This window comes from Bos indicus, chromosome 20 (assembly GCF_029378745.1).
Source record: "Bos indicus isolate NIAB-ARS_2022 breed Sahiwal x Tharparkar chromosome 20, NIAB-ARS_B.indTharparkar_mat_pri_1.0, whole genome shotgun sequence".
Lineage (NCBI taxonomy): Eukaryota > Metazoa > Chordata > Mammalia > Artiodactyla > Bovidae > Bos > Bos indicus.
The window spans coordinates 24,319,046-24,340,701 of record NC_091779.1 but is presented as its reverse complement, the minus strand read 5'-3'; the positions used below and the strand labels follow the sequence as shown (position 1 = coordinate 24,340,701).

The window sequence follows — 21,656 nt, the reverse complement described above, 5'->3', positions numbered from 1 at the left end:
TGGAGCCCTTGGTATCATGTCAGGAATCATACACAATGAGATCATTTTCTTTTGCCCACATTTCTGTCTGGTAAAGAAAATAAATCTATTTGACAGAACAAAGAATTGCCTCAGATGGAAATACGTTGGAGAAAGGGCAGCATTATTCTCAACTCTATATGACTCAGAAAAAAACAATATGAGGTTTAAATAATGAGTTCTCGGTTCTGAGAAAGATTAACACTTTACCTACTCTTTCAGGAATTAGTCCATTTATTAAGTAAATTCCAGCTACTTCCACCAAGTCACTTAAAAAGTGACTTACTAGAAAGACGCATCAGCATAAACTAATGATAAAAATAACAATGATAACAAAAACAACCAAAACAAGAGCCATGTTGAAGATGAGGAGTGGGAGGTGGCTTTACCATCAAGTCTCTGTACACCAAATTTACTCCAATTGTGTGCCACATTTCATTGTTATTGCCCTAGTGGTCAAGGTGAAAGAGAAATTTAATAAATTATTAAGCCCTTTTTAAGAAAAAAGAAAGAAAGAAAATGAAGGAAGTATGCTAGTCCAACATGAGGAACAAACATTCCCAGCATATTATGAGAAATTAATTAGGAAATTGTTTATATAATAAGGTTTTTAAACATTATAATAAAAACTGTCATGATAGGCAGTTTTATATCTATATGAAAACATTCTTAATTATCTCTGGCAAAAGGCAAAGCCATAACATTAAATCATGATTTTTTTTTTTTTTTTTTGGCCACACCGTGCAGCTTGTGGATCTTAGTTCCCCAATGAGGGATCGAACCCCCAACCCCACCCGCTATGAAAGCGCAGCGTCCTAACCACTGGACCACCAGGGAGGGGATTCCCCTGCAAGCAGGCTTTAAATAGACTTTATTGTTGCAAGGGAGGCCCTACTGAGCAGGGCCTTATAAACAGATACATGTGGTCCCAGGATGTCACTGTGGAAAAATCAAGACGTCATGATTGCAGAAGAGGTCACTGTAACAGAAGGACGTGGTCCAGGGGAGGCCGGCCAGGAATGCAGCAGACATGATCAGGAAAGGCCGGGGTGGTCAGGTCTCGGGGTGAGGGAGAGGACAGCTCCCATCATTCCCACTTCTTGTAGTTCTCCAGGTGTGACAGGACCCAGCCGGAAGGCAGGAGGAAACACAGGAAGCAGGAGGTGAACCCAATGGCGATATCCATGGTCCCGAGCTGCTCCCGCGGCGGCTTGGAATGTATCTGGGCACGCGGCACTGGGAGCCGCCGGGCAGGGCCTGTCAGGCCTCTCAACAGCAGTGGAGTCAGCACAGACATTAAGGCACGGAGTAGACTGGAGATAACGCGCATAAATCATGATTTCTTGAAGGCATAGTATAATATATGTGCTCCTAATGATTTAACTCGGAGAAGGCGATGGCACCCCACTCCAGTACTCTTGCCTGGAAAATCCCATGGACGGAGGAGCCTGGTGGGCTGCAATCCATGGGATCGCGAAGAGTTGGACATGACTGAGTGACTTCCCTTTCACTTTTCACTTTCATGCACTGGAGAAGGAAATGGCAGCCCACTCCAGTGTTCTTGCCTGGAGAATCCCAGGGACGGGGGAGCCTGGTGGGCTGCCGTCTGTGGGGTCGCACAGAGTCAGACACAACTGAAGCGACTTAGCAGCAGCAGCAATGATTTAACTTGGCATTGAAGTGATTCTGCAGTGTCCAAGGGGAAGTGATGAATTTGTGTAACCAGTTGCCTTGGCTATACCACTTTGGGGCAAAAGTAAAGTAAGCCAGCAAGGTTTGTCTGGCTCCTCCCTAGCCAACTCTGCAGCATCCCGTCAGCTGTTGTGCCCTCCCATATGGCCCTCTCAGCTACCATGGGACTCCTGCACCCAACTTTCCTCCTCTGTGGCTTCTGGTGGTGATGTGTGTTTAGGTACGCATCTCCACTGGAGACATCAGTGGCACTGAGCTGGGATAGCCCTGCTTCAAAGCCTTCGTTACTGATCTCTCTTTATGTCTTCCTAGGTTGGGCTGAGGTGGTCTTAGCCCAGTTCCATCCATTCTGGGCTCCAACCCATTTCCCAATCCCAATCAGAAGGCATCATAACTTCTTCTTGTGCTCTCCTCTGATAAAGTTGCCACTGTGCTTCCAATATGGTCACCTTCTTACTTTTTTACTGTCTCCTCTCCTTCGGGATCTAGTCCCTGGGGGCAAGACCAGAAACATTCTGATTTGGACCAAAGTGTGGGGGTCATCATATTTCAATCTGAATCAAGTTGTATACCAGACTTGATTTCCCTGGAAAACCCTTTCCCAGGGTGGAGGGTGGGGGAACCTCTGCCAGGAATGCCCAGGTACATGTGAAGCCAGGGAAAAACCGATCTGAACTGGAACAGAGGCTCCAGCAGTAACAGCATGTCCCTAATACCATTCCTCCCAATGTTTATGTCTGCTTCTTAGATCTTGTGTGAAGCCAGGCTCTTCCGGAAAGCTCACATTCCTCTTCTGACCTTGCATCATCCCAGAGCAGCAGCTCTATTTAAATAACTATAGTCACAATTGCTTAATGTCTGATTCACCCTGGGCACTTCGGGACCCTATTTCTGCTTTTCACAATCACTCTGCAATGGAAGTGCTGTTATCCAAATTTTAATAAGGAAGAGATTATTGCTGACTCACATTGAAACAGGAGTGAAGGGGACAGGGCACAAACTTAAAAAGAATGACACAGCCCAAGAGCATGACATAAAATGATTAGAACCAAAAAGGACCAAAATGGTGGACAAGTCAACTTTCTCTAGACCTTAAGCCTCAGTATATACTCACTGTGGGCTTCCCTGGTGGCTCAGATGGTAAAGAATCTGCCTGCGATGCCAGAGACCTAGGTTCAATTCCTGGTTGGGAAGATTCCCCTGGAGGAGGGCATGGCAACCCACTTCAGTATTCTTGCCTGGAGAACCCCACGGACAGAGAAGCCTGGTGGGCTACAATCTATGGGGTTGCAAAGAGTCAGACCTGAGTGAGCGACTAAGCATAGCACATTCGCTCATTGTAACACATCAGCAAGCTAAGTGACACATTCGTCAGTGCCATGACAGTTCCAAGGTCAAGCATTAAAGGTCAAAAAGTGGGCAGTGGCCCAATTCCTGGAAACTCCCACCCCTTCCGCAAAATAGTTGGAATAATCCTCCCACTCATTAGCCTATGAAATTACTCAGCCCATAAAAACTAAGCATGCCATATTTCGGGGCCTCTTTCTTTCTGAGATGGCCCACACTCTGCCTGTGGAGTGTGTTTCTCTCTAAATAAATCTACTTCTTACCTATTACTTTGTATCTCACTGAATTCTTTCTGTATTGAGACACAAAGAACCTAAGCCTCAGTAAGTCCAGACACTAAGTTAGTGATTCTAATTAAAAGACTGTGGTTTTAAGTCCCAATCTGGATTTTGTCTAGCTTCAAGTCTCAATTTGAGGTGCATGGTAATAATATAATAGCTCAATTTTTAATTTTTTGAGGAATTCCCATACTGTTTTCCACAGTGGCTACACCAAATTACATTCCCACCAACTGTGCACAAGAGTTCCCTTTTCTCCTCATCTTGGACAACACTTGTTATTTGTTGTCTTTTATTAATAGCCATTCTGATGGGTGTGAGGTGATATCTTGTGGTTTTGATTTGCATTTCAAATCACTGATTTGTAGATGGTAACTAGACTTACCATGGTGATCATTTTCAAATGGATAGAAATACCAAGTCACTATGTTGTGTAACGAGAACTACCATAATGCTGTATATCAATTACACTTTAAAATCAACCAAGCAACCAAACAAACAAACTCAAAGAAGAAGAGATCAGATTTTTGGTTAAAGAGGTGGAGATCTGGAGGAGGAATTGAATGAAGGTATTTAAAGGTACAAACTTCCAGTTATAAGATAATAAGTACTAGGGATTTAATGCACAACATGATAAAAACTAAAATAATACTTCTGTTTGTTATGTGAAAGTTGTTAAGAAAGTAAATCCTGAATTCTCATCATAAGAACATTTTTTCTATGTCCTTAATTTTGTATCTGTATCAGATGATGGATGTTCACTAAACTTACTGTGGCAGTCATTTTATTATGTATATAGGTCAAATCATTATGCTGTATACCTTAAACATATACAGTGCCATATGTTATTGATATCTCAGTAAACTGGAAGAAAAATAAATAAGTAAAATATTATGCACATCAAAATAAATTAATAAAGATGAAGTGGTTAAGTAGTGAGGGTCAGTGACTTGCCCATGGCCATGGTGAGTGAGTGGTGGAACTATAATTCAATCTCAGATTTGTGGGAAACAAGCCTAGCCTTGTCTTGATGAAAGCAGGTCAGTATCATACAGTCCTTGGAACTAGAACTTTCTTATGAACTGCTCTTTTAAGACACATTCTAATAATTTAATCTTCTCTGATTAAGAGACAGATTTGCACTCCCAAACAAACAAGACTCCTCCTGAGTCTTGGCATAAAGTCTGTTCCTGGCCCTCTTGCCTTTGCGCATCAATTTCATGCCTTGATCATTTTCTAATTGAGGGCAGCTTCCATGTCTATTATGTTAAGTATATATTCTAGGATTGATCAATTAAAATTCCTTCCTTTTGCATGGTTCATCCTTATAGAAAACCTGGGCCTATTCAGGCTGAGAAGGACTCTTCTCCCACTTGTAATATTAGCACCCCTGCCAAAGTCCTTTCCCTGAAATCCACACTTCTTTGTATCTCTCTCTGCCCTTTCCGCACTCCCAGGTCCATTTAGGAATTCCTCACACCTGTCCCTGGGGTAGAGTATGTGACTGTCTTCAGACCATGTGACTGATTAACTCAGCTTAGGTCAGGGATGCCATTCTTGAACTAGGTTGAGTCCTAGGATTCTTTATAAGAGTGCTGGGGCAAAGAGACTGTCTCTTCTTTTGTTGGCTGGATCTCAACAAGGAAGCATGTAGCACAGGGAGTTGCTTATGGTCGGTCATCTTATGACTGTGAGAGGATTCAGTCTTAGAATACAGCCAATAACATAGAAGATGGTAGAGAAATAGAAAAGAAACACAGTGACTAAGGGACTTCCCTGGTGGTCCAGTGGTTAAGAATCCACCTTGCAAACTGCAGGGGACCTAGGTTCGATACCTGATTGGGGAACTAAGATCCCATATGCTGCAGGGCACCTAAGCCCCCACACTGCAATTACTGAGTCCACAGGCTCTAGAACCTGTGACCTGCAACAAGAAAATTCTGGGTGCCACAGCTAGAGAAAACCAGTGTGCCACAACATAGAGCGAGTGCAGCCAAAAGAAAAAGAAAAAAAAAAAAAAAAACAGAGAAAGGAAGAGACTGACTGAGCTCTTGAGAAGCAGCTTGTCTGAAGCAAATCCTCCCGTGGAGTTTTCAATGGTGAGCCAATAAATTTCCTTCCTCATTTGGGCCTGGTTGAGCCAGATATTCTTTTGCTTGCAATACAGGCATCTTAAATGTACATTATTCAACAATGAGTCAAGTTTTTCAAATGTTTCTCTCACTACATAGTGGGCTTCTTGATCCCTAAGAGAAAAGTGGTTGACTGAATGAGTGGGCCAAAGAAATAAGGAAAGAGAGACCATTTGTTCATGTGTGTTGAAGACATTTACCAATTCTTCAGGCTTCCCAGGTGGCTCAGTGGTAAAGAATCTGCAAAGAATCTGCCTGACAATACAGGAGCCTCGGGAGATGCTGGTTCAATCTCTGGGTCAGATCCCCTGGAGGAGGGCATGGGAACCCATCCCAGTATTCTTGACTAGAGAATCCCATGGACAGCAGAGCCTGGTAGGCTACAGTCCATGGGGTCACAAAGAATCGGACATGACTGAGTGGCTGAGCTCACACACTTAGCAACAAAGCACTTGGGAAATGGATGTCCTGGGAGCCCTCTGCAGGGGTGTTGCCAATTCACTCCAGACTCAGAGGAACCTCAACAGCCTTCTGCTCCACAAATAAAATCATGCGGATGAAGATGGTTATGGTTTAATTAGGTGTGGATCTTCCATTCTCTATTTTGTGGCTCTAATGAATTGCTGATGATTTTAGGTGCATTATGAGCACCCCTAGGGATGTCTCAGGTGGCACCAGTGGTAAAGAATCTGCCTGCCAAGGCAGAAGATGTAAGAGACATGGGTTCGATCCCTGGGTGGGGAAGATCCCCTGAGGATGAAATTGAACCCACTCCAGTGTTCTTGCCTGGAGAATCCCATGGACAGAGGAGCTTGGTGGGCCACAGTCCATAAAATTGCAGAGTCAGACACGACTGAAGTGACCAAGCACACATGCACACACATGAGCATCCCACCCCCCACACCCATCCAAGGCAGCATTTTCAGTCAGGAGTGTCAAAATGAAAAAGTGAAGTTGTCACTGAAGCCCCAGGAGAAAAGTAACTTGTGCAGGGAGAGATTTCTTGCTGTTTCTCTTGGTTTTGCTTACCCGGGCCTTTGCCCCTCCCACCTTCACACCTCAAAAAACCCTCCACCTTTACACCTCTCTTCCCCTTTCACACGCCTCTCCCCCAGCACACACAGAGGAACAGCTTTGCTCTGTGGGAAATGCTGGTCAGGAGGAAATGCCCTGGTTTTGGCCTTTGCTTTCACAGCATCAAAGGTCAGGAGCAGTAAGCACTGTGGAGGAAGCATTGCATGCATAACTTTGAGTTAGCAAATCGGAACTTGGGGTTTTCAGACAGTAGCGAGGAGACAGAAAGTATTGCTTAAGAATCAGATTCTAGGCCTGGCTTTTCCACCATTTTTGAAACACTTGGCAAGTCCTTACACTTCTCTGGACCTTGACTGTTTCAGTAACAACACAGGGAGGTTCTGGATGATGAAATGAGGCAAAATGGCCATTGACACCTCCATGTATCCTGCTGGCAAAAAGCAAAAGGACAAAGCCATTTTTCTAGTTCCTCCAGGGTTTGTCCCACCAACCCCAGTAGCTGCCAGGGGGCTTGCCTCCTGAATCCCTTGTCCCACTCCCATAGATGTCCAACAGCCTCCCCCTCCTCACTCAGGGTCTCATTTCCAAGAGGCTCTTACCTCCTGCCATGCTGTCTCATCCGGGAACAGATAAAAGGAATCTTCATTTGGTACATGCCATGGTCTAATGTTTGTATTCCCCTAGAATTCATATGTTGACATTCTAACCTCCAAAGATGATGGTACTAGGAAGTAGGGGCCTTTGGGACATGCTTAGGTCCTGAGGATGGAGCTGTTATGACTGGCATTAGAACCTTTTAAAAGAGGCTCCAGAAGATGATGAGAAGATACACGAAGTCTGTGACCTAGAATTGGGTCCTCACCTGACCGTACTGGTGCCCCAGTCCCAGATTGCCAGTCCCAGGACCTGTAAGAAATGCATTTCCATTGTTTATAAACGACCCAGTCAGTGGTATTTTATTCTAGCCACCCAAACTGACTAAAGCAGATGCCCAAATTGCAAGAATCACAACTAAAGGACCATGTGAAGTGATGTCACAAAGAATTATACACTAGCAGAAGATTACTATCCATCCTCCATTCTATCAACAACCATTCACTTGTTAAACAAATATTTAGGTTGAATTCATTCACTCACTCATCATGTGTTACACTGCCAAGATCTTGGGGTTCAAGAGTAAATAAGGTGTGCATGCGTGTGTGCTTAGTCACTCAGTCATGTCCAACTCATTGTGACCCCATGTACTGCAGCCCGCCAAGTTCCTCTGTCTGTGGGGATCCTCCAGGCAAGAATACTGGAGTAGGTGGCCTTTTCCTCCTCCAGGGGATTTTCTCGACCCAGGGATCAAACCCAGGTCTCCTGTGTCTTCTGCATTGCAGGTGGATTCTTTACCCACTGAGCTATTGGGGAAGTCCTAAATAAGGTGTGGACATTCCTTTCTTGTCATTTAGTTTAGTGGTAGATACATATTAATAAGTAGCCATAAAAAACATTATAATTAAATCAAATTTGACAGAGAAGCCATGAAGTGCTACGGCAGTACACAAGAGGGGTAACTGTGTCCCTAGACTTTCCAAAGGAAATGAGGTATAGTAATGAGCAGCAGGAGTTAGCTGAGGGAGAAGGGCTGGGTGAGGGGCTAAAGAGAGTAATCCAGGCAGGAACGGCCTATATGAAAGCCCAAAGGGGAGAGAGGACCCGGTGGATTACAACAGCAGGTGTATGAGGATGGGGTGTAAACTGGGGGGAAGCTTGAATCCTGTGGTAGTAATAAGGCATCTCTGTAGATTCTTGGGGGCTTCCCAGGTGGCTCAGGGGTAAGGAATTTTTGCCTACAAATGCAGGAGCCTCAGGAGATGTGGGTTTGATCCCTGGGTCCGAGGATCCTTTGGAGGAGGAAATGGCAAGCCATTCCGGTATTCCTGCCTGGGAAATCCCATGGACAGAGGAGCCACTGTCCATGGGGTTGGAAAGAGTTGGACACAACTGAGCAACTGAGCACACATGCACTTAGATTCTTGAGCAAGGGAGTAGCACGATAAAAACGCTTTAGGGAAGCAATTAGTCCATTTCCTATATTCAGTGTGCATCAGAGATGACAGAAACCAGAGGCAGGGAAAGGAATTAGGGAGTATTGGCAATAAAGAAGACAAGGGCTAGAGTGCCATCCATTAAAATAGAGAATAAGGAACTGAAAGCCAGACTGTCTCTCAGATGAGCCTATGCTGCACCAGGAGAGCTGGAAGAGAACTCTGCTGAGTAATGAATGAGTTCAGGAATTGCCATCCATTGGGTGGAATCTACTCTACATTCACCTGGACTTATTTATCATCCAGGCTTTCAAACTATGTCCAAAGATCCCTTGCATTTCCCAGAGGTTCTTTAGAGACCCCATTAAGCCTGGATGGTTCTATATTGATCTCTTCTGGACAAATGGAGATTTGAAAATCACTAGTATGCTTTTTCATAATGTACATGTTCTGTCCGAAGCCATTGTTCTTGATACTTGTTATTCATAATTTTTGGTATATGTGTGTGTCCAGGCCACCATTCTCTCTTGGAAGTTTCTTAGCAATATCCCATCCAAGCCTCTACTAATGACATGATCACTCTTTTTCTTATATTCTGTTTTCTGTTGTTCTTCCTCTCTACCTAGTTCCAGAACCAAATAAAACCCTTAGCATCCCTCCCCATTTTTACTCCCTTGAAACTCTTCTCTAGGGTGGAAAAAATTTATTATTGTTATCAAAAACAATCATAATAAAGCATGAAAACTGACTGATGAAGTTTTAGTTCGGTAAAACCTCTTGAGAAACAGAAAACAAAACCAGTCTTTTTCCTTGACTAAAATGACCGTTTGTCATAGGAAATAACAAATCCTGTGCTCTGTGGGAGGAAGGGGACAGAGATGAGGGAGATTGAGGATGTTGAGGCACAGGCCTTGGTCAAAGAATTTATTCAATGAATGTCAAGTTCATAGATTCTTCCACTCATTCTACAAACACAAACTCTGATCTCCAGGAGGAGTATTTAATTTGCCTCCTGAGTTGTTACTTGGCAATACCAACAAAGTTACCACACAAATGATGTCTGGTATCTATCAGCTGGCTTGATTTCCTGAATTACTTGAGTTCTTCAAGTGAATGAGAATCAAAAGGCTCTTGGACTTAGAAGAAGCCTTTAAAATGAGTTGAGGTCAATTGCCCAGGAAGATCCCTCCCAAGTGCTGTGAGTATGTTTGGACGTGTCCAGCCTCTCTGTCTTTGGACAACTCTACTAGTAAGCTCTTCCTGATACTGAGCTGATATTAACCACCCCATAGTTTCTCTCTATTGTGTCAAGAAATCCAGCATGGGTTGGGGACTAGGAGGAAACACAGAATTATTCTAACTCCTCTTCTTGTTGGCAATCCTTTGAATATTGGAAGACAGAGTCCAAGTTCTCTGGGTCTACTCTTCTCCAGGGCCCCCCAACTTCTCCATGGAATAGGGTTTTCAGGTTCAAAATTATCTTTGACCTTCCCTCATTAAGAATCTTCACTTTTCCTGCTCTTAAAAATATGCTGCCTAGAACAGAAATTCTGTATTGCCCAAGCATCTGTAGCTTTATCTAAAAAACTAACAAAAATGTTTATATAGTTATGGTAGAGAGCCAAGCCATGCTATCAATAGGGAATTCCCTTTACATTGATTCCAATCTATTATTAATCAGCATCCTTTGTGTAAATCCATCCAAACTATAATTAATCCACTTAGTTTAATTTTTATCTTGTGAATAATTTTCCCTCTTGAACAAAATAATATCATGAAAATTTTCTCAAGTGACTTGGAAAACTCCAAAAACAACAAGGCTGTGGTGTTTTCTTTCTCTGTCTATCCAGGAAACTATCACAGAAGAAAATACGTTCTCTGTGAACTCCTGCAGTTTCCTAGTGATCATAGCTCTTTCATCTATGTGTTTATAACTCACCTTAATGATGCTTGGGAACCTCCCACTGAAGAATAGAAATTTTTATTTTCTAAAAGAATCTTACTCATTAACTAAGGTAATGATAGTAATTGAAGCAGATAAATCCCTCTCAGTGGCTTAACCCAGTAGCATATATTTCTCATGTGAAATCCATAAGGGACATTCCTGATTAGTGAGCGACCTTATTTTCAAACAGTAATTCAAGGCTCTTCGTTCCTTTTCTCTTATAGTTCCATGATTTGCCTAATGCAAAGGATAATGCATAATTAGATAAAAAAAAGTTTTCGGTAGAAATAATGAGAATCACAGATTGACGGGGAAGAAAAAAAAACCCACAAAAAAAGCAAGGATGGAAAGATGTGTAGAGGATATGTCACACTCAAAGTAGGGTATACAAGGAAGGCTTCTAGATAGGAACCGTGCCTTCACTTGTGGGTTGAGGGTATGTAATGACACAAGGAGGGAGCCAGAAAAATATACATTCTGACCCTTGACCCCTGACCCCTGACTTTCTTCCCACAAGGATCCCCCTTGTCCAAGCAGAACCATTAGCCAAAGGGCAGGGGAGCTCACTGATGCTTTCCCAACAGGTTGGCCTTTGGGACACAAGATAGGAGGAGAAAGGTACAGAGGGAGTATGCAGAGTTAAACAAAAGACAGCAGCACAAAGTAGCACAACCCAACTTATGTTTTGCAGAGATTAATTTGGTAGCGGTGGAAACAAAGATTGGAAAGGGGAGATACTGGAAGCAAAAAGACTCTTAGGGAGGTGAGGGCCAGGACAGGGTGAGGTAGGATGAGAGGCAACGGCTAAATACTAGAATCAGTGAGTGGTTGGATATGAGAAGCAAGAAAAGAGTTGGAGGAAACTCCAAGGCCATGGTTTTAAAAGGAAAATGGTGAGTTCACTTGGGGACACGTCAAGTATAAATTGCTGTGGGACATCCATATGGAGATGTCCTGAGTCAGCCCAGCCCCATGGGAACTGATTTTATCGTCTGGGTCTGCTGCATTCTGGAAAGCTCTCACAAATGTCAAGACAGTAAGGCCTGGTCCAAAGTGAAATCATAGGTGCCTATTTAAATCATCTTTTTCTTAACAAAAAATTTCTGAGGAGCAAAAGATATTTTATATGAACTCCATGTCTTTAAGAGTTATTTATTTTGTGCTATATTGAATTGGTTTCCAGAAGATGCATGCTATAGATGACTTCAAGGCAAATTTGCTACCTGAAATGTAAATGGAGCTTAGAAGTGCATGTTGGAGTATCTCGCAGAAGGATGGAACTGAATCAGAGCTTGTAGAAGTTAGCTTTAGTCTCAAATACATGTTTTAAAGCACAGATAGTTTCAGAATTTATTGCTTAAAAACATAAAAATCAATGTAACAGTTCACCAGGCTCAGAATCTTGCTTGCCAAATATTTGTCTAAAATAAAAATCACTTTGATATCATAACAGATCCAATATTCAAACTTATTCTTGACTGAATGTTGAAATCAACTTGTAAGAAATATGAAATATAATTCTAAATTGAACCTAAGTAAACAAATCTGGAATGTAATGTAGGTGGCCTTAATCTGTGGGTAGTCCCACAATTCCATTCATTTATTTAATATTTTTACATTCTACCATCTATAATAATTATCTTCCTAAAGCAATGTGGTTGATTTTAGGTTGAACCATTTTAAATAGAATATGCAACCATTTTTCTATCTTCATATTTATACATTGAAATAAAGTAGTTAGTCTTATAAAAGTTGGCTTAAAGCTCAACATTCAGAAAATTAAGATCATGGCATCTGGTCCCATCACTTCGTGGCAAATAGATGGGGAAACAGTGGAAACAGTGTCAGACTTTATATTTGGGGGTTCCAAAGTCACTGCAGTTGGTGATTGCAGCCATGAAATTAAAAGATGCTTACTCCTTGGAAGAAAAGTTATGACCAACCTAGATAGCATATTCAAAAGCAGAGACATTACTTTGCCAACAAAGGTCCGTCTAGTCAAGGCTATGGTTTTTCCAGTGGTCATGTCATGTATGGATGTGAGAGTTGGACTGTGAAGAAAGCTGAGTGCCAAAGAATTGATGCTTTTGAACTGTGGTGTTGGAGAAGACTCTTGAGGGTCCCTTGGACTGCAAGGAGATCCAACCAGTCCATCCTAAAGGAGATTAGTACTGGGTGTTCACTGGAAAGACTGATGCTGAAGCTGAAACTCCAATACTTTGGCCACCTGATGCGAAGAGTTGACTCATTGGAAAAGACCCTGATGCTGGGAGGGATTGGGGGCAGGAGGAGATGGGGATGACAGAGGATGAGATGGCTGGATGGCATCACCAACTCGATGGACATGAGTTTGGGTGAACTCCAGGAGTTGGTGATGGACAGGGAGGCCTGGCGTGCTGCAATTCATGGGGTTGCAGAGAGTCAGACATGACTGAGTGACTGAACTGAACTGAACTGCAGGCACTGTAATACCAATTACCACAGATGCAAAAAGCACTTCAAAAATACAATGACTTAAAATTGCAGATAAGACTCAGAATAAAAAAAAAAAAAAAGACTCAGAATAAAGTAGGCAGCATGTGATATTTAATCATGCATATGATGTCTCACAACTCTAACTGGTGTTATGAACATTTACTCTGACATCATTTTCAGTAAGAGAGTCACATTTCAAGGATGGTTGATTTTTCAGGGTCCTCAGTAAATTGGAAGTTGTTCATTTCTTCTAAAGTTTCTTTGAAAATGAAGAAGTATGAGATATTTGGGGGGCCTCAGTTAATGCTGCCTTAATTATCGGCTATTCTAAATAGCATAGGCTGGGCTATGCTGTAATAACAACCCTAAACACTCAGTAGTTTAAAGCAATGTTCATTTCTCATTCAGGCATTACGTTCATCACCCTTCAGAAGAGGACTCTGCTCCATATGTGTACTCAGAGAGCTAGGCCAGTAGGCCCTTCACTAACTGGACATTGCTGATGACGATGACATCAGGAATAATCACTGGTAAACTTCTTAAAGATTTCCAATGAAAAGACATACATATCACTTCTATTTACATGTCATTGGTCAAAGCAAGCCAATGTTTAAAATAACATAGTTTAGACATAAACTCTTTAGACATAAACTGATGGAGGGTAGGTAAGAGTAATACTACTCATGCCCAGAGAAGGAGAATTGGAAATATTAGTGAAAAGCATCAGGGTCTACCATGTCACCCTTTATTTGAAATTTGCTTTTAGTTTCAAAAGTGAGTTGCCACGTCAAATGCAATTGGAGGGAGCTAAACTTGCTTGCATGTGGGGGTTCCTGGATTTCAAAGACAAAAACAGTTCCAGAATTAACATGAATTTGGTCATCTTGACGTAGATTGGCCTGTCCTGAAATCTACCTGGCAAGGAAAGTTGCAGAGATAGTAGAAGCATAACCCTCGTGAGCAATGGGTTTGTGGCCATCAGATAAGTCAGAGTGAGAAAACATTCCTTTTGGAGGAGTAATCTGCCTTCTAATCCCTCTTCTCCCCGAAGCTGTTCATTCTTGAACATCTCTAGCATTTTTACATTGGGAACGCCTCATATATTTGTTGCTTAGGGAACTACTTCCTGCCAAATGGTTTCAATTTTCTTTTTAACTCCTCATTTTTTGGTATGATATGTATTTAGTTGAGTATAGTTTGGGAGGACATTAATCTGAGCCATTCTAGTTTCTTATTTTTCAGTTCATTATTTTTATTTTGGATCAACTGACTTTTTCCTCCTCTGTTTTCACATTTTTTTCCCCCTTAAGTGGCTCACAATGTTGATTCTTAGGATTTTTGAAGAATGTAATAATTTGGCATTGATCACACTGTCTCCAGTTGGACCCAAGCACACATTGGTTTCCCTATCACTCTGATTTTTTATTTAAATCTTTTCTGAATCTGGGTAGGGTACAATTGAAGGGTTTTGTTGTTGTTTGCTGACTTTTTCCTCTTTTTTTAAACAGGCCATCTCCTTTATGGAATAGCTTCTTCCAAATTTTAAACAATCAAGGAAGTCCTTTAAACTGTTCTATAATCTGGAAACATCAGAGCTTGAAAGAAACCTAAGCACTTAGTTTGCTTTGAGGACAGACAGGATGAAAGCTTAACTAGGCAAAGAGAAAAAGCTGGCCTCAGGACAGAGTCTGAGCCAAATCTTTTTCAATGGTTACTTCCACCAATGGGCTATGGAATTGCCAGCTTGCTGGCTCTTAGTGATTTCTGGAGAAGAAAGAGAGAAAAAGATGAAACTCTATGCTCATAGAGCTCCTCCTTCCCTCTTCCTAAGGATAAATTATTTAAAAAGCTAGCAGTCCTTTCATTCAGTCAGAGGGAGTATAAATAAAAGCCCACATGCTAATCACCCATAGTTTGAGATTTATAAAGCAAATTAAAGTCTCATTAAAAAATGAATAATTGTATTTTTTTAGAGCAGTTTTAGGTGCACAGCAAAACTGAACACAAAGTACAGAGTTCCCATGTATCCCCACCCCAACCCATGCACAACCTCCCCCACTGTCCACATCCCACACCACAGTGGTGCATTCAATTACTCCTTCACTGAAGGAATATGTCCTTCCTTTCTTTATGCAGATCCGAGTTTCTGACCTGTTATCCTTTTTCTCACCTTAAAGAACTTCGTCTAACATCTTGAAGTCAACTTTACTAGCAAAACAGTCCCTCAATTTTTATTTGAGAAAGTCTTAATTTCTCCTTCACTTTTGAAGGATAATTTTGTAGGGAATAGAATTCAGTGTTGATGGTGTTTTTCTTGGAACATTTTAAATATTTCACTTCACTCTCACACACATATGGCTTCTGGTAAGTCAGATATAGTTCTTAGTTTTGCTTTCCTATAGGTAAGCTGTTATATTTCTCTGGCTTCTTTCAGTAAATTTTTTCTTTGATTTTTTTGGTATTTCAGTATAATGTGCCTGGGCATAGTTTTTTTTTGTATTTATTCTTTGGTATTTAGTATATTTTAGTATTTAGTATTTACCCTGAGTTGTGTTTTCTGAGCCTCCTGGATCTGTGGGATGGTGCCTAATATTAATTTGGGATTAATACCTCAGTTACTGCTTCAAATATTTCTTTTTTCCTTCCTTGTCACTCTGGTATTTGTATTATGTGTATGTTACATCTTTTGAGGTTGTTCCATGATTCCTGGAGATTCTGATGATTTGTTTTTCTTTATTTCTTTTCTCTCTTTGCTTTTCAGAGCCCATATTCCAGAATTCTGTGTCTCAACTGCCCACTGATTTCCCTTCATCCCCACTCCTCTAGTGCAGCACACACTCAAGGATAACTCAGCCAGTGCCTGGTGAGGTGTTGGCATCCACATGTCTAGCTTTCCCTTTGGGCACTAAACCTCCTCTCTGTTGTCTTTCCATTTGGAACGTGGCCTGGGAAGCCAGAGTTGTTCAGAAAATGGGTTCCATATATGTGTGAATCTAGGCTCCTTTAGTCAATACTTCAGTGAGCTTAGGTGGTAAAGAATCTGCAATGCAGCAGATTCGGTTTCAATCCTTAGGTCAGGAAGATTCCCTGGAGAAGAAATGGCAACCCACTCCAGTTTTCTTGTCTGGGAAATCCTGTGGACAGAGGACCTTGGTGGGCTACAGTCCATGGGGTCACAGAATTGGACACAACTGAGCAACTAAGGCTGTCTCCTTCCAAGGAATCCAGGGCTTCATTTGGACCCATTATAGCTCCTCACACTGTCTTCCTGGCAGAGGCTCTGTAACACCACTTCCTTGAAGAGATGAAGCCAGCTCAAAGCCAATTCAAAGTTCTAAGTGTTTTTTGCCATGTTCCAGTTGAGTCATCCAGGTCAACACAAGGCTATCCCAGCCCAGGATGTTGAAGATGGCATTTTAAGTGCAGCTGGAGATTTCACAAATCCAGAAAATGCTGGAGAAAAGGACTAAGAGAGCAGCCTAGAGTGGGTCATGTGAATAACAGCCCTTCTTGATCGTTGTTCGTGCTTCCCAACCAGCCAGGGACAAACACAGGAGAAGTTCAGTGACCTTCTTAGGGTTGCTCAGCTCAAAATAAAATGGTTGGGCTTCCTGAGGCACATTTTAAAATTTATTTGTTTCTTTAATGACCTATTGACTACCTCCTGTTATTTGAACTGCTACAATTTTCCAGCATTGATCAAATTACAATTGCATAAGAAGAACCATAAGATTATTTTTACAGTCTCAAAGTAGAAAAGAATTTCTTCAATAAGACATGAAAGAATCAACTGTAAAAGTAAATATTATTAATATTTATGGAGGGATCTTTTTGGATATAAATTAAAATTTTTTAGTATAGTCAAGTTTATCAAAGAGAAAACACCAGCTACTGACTGGGAGGGATTAACTGTCCCTCGTAATCACCAAAGGAAATATATCCAGCGCCTAAGAAGAATTCCTATATCAATAGGAAAAAATACTCAAAATATTCAATAGAAAAATAGGCTAAGGATATAAACCAGCAGTATACATATGAGGAACCCAAAATAAGAAATAAACATGAGCAATGCTCCATCTTACTAGAAATCAAGAAAATGCAAATTAAAACAACTGTGAGATCTCGATTCTCCAAAGTATCACCTATACTTGGGAATGTTAAATGTATCCTTCTTTTGTCAGTCTGCTTAGTGTGAAATGGTAACTCTTAGGTAATGCTGGAAGGGTGTGAATTGGTACAACCAATTCGGAGAGTAATTTGATAACATAAAGATGTGTCTACCATTAGACCCATCAATTTTATTCTTTGCATCTACTTCTCAGAGACTCTCTGCATGTATACAAGGAAACACAGGTAAGAAAGTTCATGTGTGGCATGTTCATCATTGTGAAAAGCTGAAAGTACCATAAAGACCCATCAACAGAAGAATGGGTCAGTAAACTGCGATATATTCACACAATGGAAGCTTCTATAGCAGCTGCTGCTGCTAAGTCACTTCAGTTGTGTCCGATTCTGTGCGACCCCATAGACAGCAGCCCACCAGGCTCCCCCATCCCTGGGATTCTCCAGGCAAGAACACTGGAGTGCTTTGCCATTTCCTTCTCCAATGCATGAAAGTAAAAAGTGAAAGTGAAGTCGCTCAGTCCTGTCCGACTCTTAGCGACCCAAGGGACTGCAGCCCACCAGGCTCCTCTGTCTAATATGAATGAAATAAAGCTACATGTATCTATAGGTGAGCTTTTCTGATGGCTCAGCAGTAAAGAATCCATCTGTAATGCAGGAGATTCAAGAGACTCAGGTTCAATCCTTGGGTCAGGAAGATCCCTTGGAGAAGGGCACGGCAACCCCCTCCAGTATTCTTGCCTGGGAATCCCATTCACAGAGGAGCCTGTCTTTGCAGTCCATCCGGTTGCAAAGATTTAGACACGTCTGAAGTGAGCGTGCATGCATGTATCTATAGGGACAAATCCCAAAGACTATTGATGAGGAAATCAAGTTTCAGATGGGTAGCATACAGTTGATATCACTCCTATAAAGGTTTTAAGCATGAAAAACCATAGTAAATATTGTTAACAGATGCATATAAAGGTGGTAAAAACATTCTTGAAAAACACAAAATTGAAGATAGTGTAGGCTTATATGAGGAGCAAAGGAGGAAAATGGTATTGGAAGAGATACACAGGAGGCTTCAACTATATCTGAAATGCTTCTTTTCCCCTTAATGTTTTGCTGCAATTTGTTAAATGGTTTTTTGGGTTTTTTTTAAGTTCTGAAGCAATCTGTATGGTGGATACATAGGTAAAACGTTATTCTCTGTACTTCCTTATAGTTTGAAATATTTCATAGTAATAAAAGAGAAAGAAATATCTCCAGTGACAATGTGTAGATTATTTTGGAGGAGTAAGTCCGGGGAGGAGGAGACCAATTAACCTGGTTGAGAAGCAGTGGCAACAAGATGAGTAATTGTAAAGGGCCCAGATTATGGCGGAGGAGTGGGGATGGAGGGGAAGACACTTCAAAGGTGGAATCAACAGAGCTTGGGTATTCATCAAATGTGGGAAATTAGAGAAAAGGAAGAATCAAAGATGACCTGAGAGACTCAAAACTTGAAAGGCGAGTTGGCTGATATTGTTGAGAATACAGGAGGAAGGCAAGCAGGGGTTGGCAGAGTTGGCAGGTTGGGTTTGAGGGGTCCGTGGATCATTCAGGTACAGTTGCCTGGCAGAATCGCAGGCCTAACCTCGGAAAGGGCTTCAACCAAGTTCAGCCCCATATCTTATATGTGCCCAGGCACTTATGTATCTACCTGTACACATGAGTCAGGAGTTTCTTCACGCTGCCCCTCTTGCTTCTCTGATGGTTTCATGGTCATATCATCTCCCTTCTCTTTGGCCATTACTGGTTTGAATCTCCATTCCAGTGCCATATACTCTGACTGCTCTTTCTCTCCCCGTCCCTTGACTTCTTGCTGGTATCTCCTGTAGCCAAACCCACCAGAAGCCAGAGGGCAAGGGAGGTTGGTTGATACAGGCTGTAAGAATCAGCCTCCTAGGGCTCAGAGCCGGATAGAGATGTGTGGAGAATTGATCCTTGGTCGGATGTGAGGGGATACCAATGGGGACTAGCTCGGATAGCCATGTTTGGCCCAAGATTGAGAAGATAACTCAATCCCTGTCAGGAGGAGGATGCTATGCTATGACTCCCTCAGCCTAGACTATGTGTCACAGGCCAGGGGAAGAGGCTTATTATCAGAGGTAGGAAATTAGGAAACTTGCTAAACATTGAAAATCTACTACAAAATCCAACTGAATAATTCATTAAAATCATGTATGCAGATGAAGTAGGAAAACCACAGAAGTGCTTACTTTAGAAGAGAATGTAGTGAGGAGAGGAGATGGACCAAGTCAAGGACAGACCCAGCTAAAGTACTGACATTTAGGAAGAACTCCCAGAAGAAGTGATATCCACGGAGTGAGAACAAGGAGCCAGAGTGACAAGAGGAACATGCGAGTGTGGTGTCACTAAAGCTGAGGGAGCAGAGTTTCAAGGAGAAGACAGTCAGGAGTGTAAAACGGGAAACCAATAACACCAGTGGAAGCGTATATGTGGGAAGGGGAAGACGAGGAGGAAACACCTCAGTTAGAGCTTTGGAGGTGACCAAATTCCCTGAAAGGAAAGGAAGAAGAGAGTCATAAGACAATGGTGAAATGATAACATGGATAGTCGGGAAAGAACAGAAAATGTCAACTCAGTACATGCAACCCTAAAACAGCTCTGCGGGGAATAAGATTTGGATTACATCTGATAATTACAGTTGTTTTAAAACAGAAATGAATCCTTATACTACTTTCAATTACATCTTTACGTGGACCCATTAGATTCCAGAGCCTCCCGTAACTTTCTCTGTTTTCAAATTATAGCCCATCAAACTGTCTTTCTAGGGATCCCTAATGATTCAACTGGTAAAGAATCTGCCTGTAATGCAGGAGACCAGGTTTGATCCCTGGGCCAGGAAGATCCCCTGGAGTAGGAAGTGGCAACCCACTCCAATATTCTTGCCTGGAGAATTCCATAGACAGAGGACCCTGAAGGGCTACAGTCCATGGAGTCTCGAAGAGTCAGACATGACTGAGAAACTAACACACACACAGAAACTGTTTTTCTAGGGGTAACAAGGAGGTCAGGAGAATACCCACTCAGTGGCAGAGTGAGGCACGGAAGACAAGGGTGGTGACAGAGAACAGCTTGGGTCACACAAAACCCAGACCTCAGTTCGGGTTCTGCCATGACTGCACTGCTAATCACAGGGCCACCCGGCCATGGCCATAGGCCCTTTAGGATTGGACTGGGTGCTCACTAGCACTACTTTCAGCCTGGACTGTCTGTGGCTCTGATCCTGGGGGTCAGAGAGGAAAGCCTCTTAGGGTTCTGTGAGAGCAGCATCGCTCAGTCAGCGAGGGTGCTCCAGGGGATAGGTCTAGCAAAGACACCTGAAGCATCCCATCTTCGGTGCTCACAGGAGGCTGTCTGATGGGGACTCTATGGGAGGCGCTCTCCTCAAAACTCAGAACAGATTCTAGGGCCCTTCACCAGCTTCTCTTTCCACAGGTCAACCTAGGGCCAAGGTGCCTGCTCTGCTGGGCAGGAAGGAACCCTTAGAAGGCAAGGAGCTGGCTCAATGCCTAGAGCGTGTGCTCAGAAAATGGGTAGGGTGTGGACCTTTGCTGGGTGGAAAGTCTGAGGCTGGGTGGTTGTGCTGGGAGCCAGAGCACTTTGGGAGAAGCTGCCAAAATTATTCAGACAAGCACTTGGGGGAATTTCAGTTGTCCCCAAAGTACCTTTTAATTTTAAAACAATCAGGAGGCAGGTCAGAGGGTTTTTCATCACTTGGCAGTGAGTGCTGGTGCCTGGTCTTAGAGAGCCTGTGCTATGTTGTTACAGGCTCCAATTAGGTGTGAGAAGAGGTGGCTGCTGCTGCCAACTGGGGAGGAGCCAGGCAGCTTGTCATCTCTTGTCTCATAAATACAAGGGACTCCAGCACCGAGCCCAGAAAGACCAATGACACCATCCATCATGCAAAACTTTCCAAACACTGGCGGAAGCTCACAGGTCCTGCAGCACCCAAGGGTCTGAGATGACACCACTCAGAGATTTCTGCAAGTAGAGATGCCTGTGACACAGACAATATAAGAAGACAGCCCTTTTCTGAGTTCCACCAAAAGGAGGTATGAAAAGAGAAGTCTATCAGCGACTTTGGAGCAGAGACAGAGTCTCAGGATACAGCAAGGCAAGGAACTTCATATGAAGGGCAGCCCCCAGCACCTTTTCAATAGCCTGTGAGGCCCCACGACTGGGCTGTTGGGCCTGGTCCTCACCTCTCTCTAATTCACTCTGTGCACTGTCTTTCCTCCTTGCCTTGTTTTCCCCTTTCATCTCTAAAGCAAAAAGCAAATTTCTCTCCGTGTTCAATGAAGGCTAGTTTTACTTTATTCTTTGAAGTGCTATGGCCAAAACACACCCAGGCCCTCTGGGTTCCCAAAACATTTCCAAATAACAGCTATCAAGATTATAAAAATTTCTCCCATCTCTTAATATAAGGTTCTCAAGCAACTTACAAGTATTGCCTAACAGCAAGTCTTCTCAACCCTGGCTTACATCAAGAGAAAGTGAATGTTTTGATACTCGGAGGCAAAGTCAAAATAGA

At 42.5% G+C, this 21,656-nt stretch overlaps 1 pseudogene; it reads right to left on the bottom strand.

Annotated features, from left to right (window-relative positions):
• Positions 1-872: 872 nt before the first annotated feature.
• LOC109574699 (cytochrome c oxidase subunit 8A, mitochondrial pseudogene) lies at positions 873-1,365 on the bottom strand (annotated as a pseudogene).
• Between the last annotated feature and the right edge of the window lie 20,291 nt (positions 1,366-21,656).